Source organism: Buceros rhinoceros, unplaced genomic scaffold (genome assembly GCF_000710305.1).
Source record: "Buceros rhinoceros silvestris isolate BGI_N320 unplaced genomic scaffold, ASM71030v1 scaffold22504, whole genome shotgun sequence".
NCBI classification, from domain to species: domain Eukaryota; kingdom Metazoa; phylum Chordata; class Aves; order Bucerotiformes; family Bucerotidae; genus Buceros; species Buceros rhinoceros.
Genome location: NW_010407941.1, coordinates 1 through 287, shown reverse-complemented (window position 1 = coordinate 287; position 287 = coordinate 1).

Below are 287 nucleotides of genomic sequence, written 5' to 3'. Positions count from 1 at the left end.
CTCTTGAAAAAAATACATGTGCCCGAGCACAAAAACCCGCCACACCACACAACTGTCCCCTCCCTCCAGCCTGAAAAGGTCAGATCCTCCTTTAATCCTTGACTGGGCAGCAATCACGTGCATGGTCCTCTACGTGCTAACTGCTCAGTGCTAGGTCTGCCGTCTTCCGCAGCAAGGATGGGAACCAATTCATCTTGGGCTGCTTCGGCTCTGCTTTCTTCCGAACAGCACAGCTCCACCACCGTTCACAGCGGCTCTGAGGGGCGGGAGGCTCTGCAGAGGGACCT